General features: G+C 45.7%; 1 non-coding gene across 1 annotated transcript; it reads left to right on the forward strand.

The window, feature by feature from the left end:
* The first annotated feature begins 391 nt into the window (after positions 1–391).
* TRNAK-CUU lies at positions 392–464 on the forward strand. Its single transcript has one exon. It is a non-coding gene; the product is annotated as a tRNA-Lys (tRNA).
* The last annotated feature ends 252 nt before the right edge of the window (positions 465–716 follow it).

Below are 716 nucleotides of genomic sequence, written 5' to 3' on the forward strand. Positions count from 1 at the left end.
CTCCTCTTATTGACTTACAAGTGCATTCACTCTGCAGCTCCTCAGTACCTCTCCACTCTTATCTCTCCCTACACTCCTCCACAGGATCTCCATTCACTAGGTAAATCTCTCTTATCTGCACCCTTCTCCTCCACTGCTAACTCCAGACTCCGTTCCTTTTATCTTACTGCATCATATGCCTGGAATAGACTTCCTGAGCTGGTACGTCAAGCTCCATCTCTGGCCATCTTCAAATCTAGGCTAGAAGCCCACCTTTTTGATGCTGCTTTTAACTCCTAACCCTTACTCAATTGTTCAGTACCTATGTTTTCTCATTCCCACCTTAGTAATTCCTCTATCATCCATGTTATAGCGGAAAGACACACCATCTTCAAAACACCCAGTGACCTGAGCCTGGCTAGCTCAGTCGGTAGAGCATGAGACTCTTAATCTCAGGGTTGTGGGTTCAAGCCCCATGCTGGGCGGCTACAGACCTTTTAACAGAGAGGAGGTTGGAAAGAAGCAGCTAGGTGGGGGTCACCCTCAATGTTTGCCAAAAACGTAATTTGGGAGGGATACCCGTTTGAAGCGGACAAGTCAGAAATACTAAAAGATTTCACTGTAAACTTGGAGGATGTAATGGGGCAGTTCTGCAAACTGAAATGTAGTAAATCACCGGGACCGGATGGTATTCATCCCAGAGAATTAATAGAGCTGAAAAATGAACTTGTGGAGCT

This window comes from Microcaecilia unicolor, chromosome 1, assembly GCF_901765095.1.
Source record: "Microcaecilia unicolor chromosome 1, aMicUni1.1, whole genome shotgun sequence".
Lineage (NCBI taxonomy): Eukaryota > Metazoa > Chordata > Amphibia > Gymnophiona > Siphonopidae > Microcaecilia > Microcaecilia unicolor.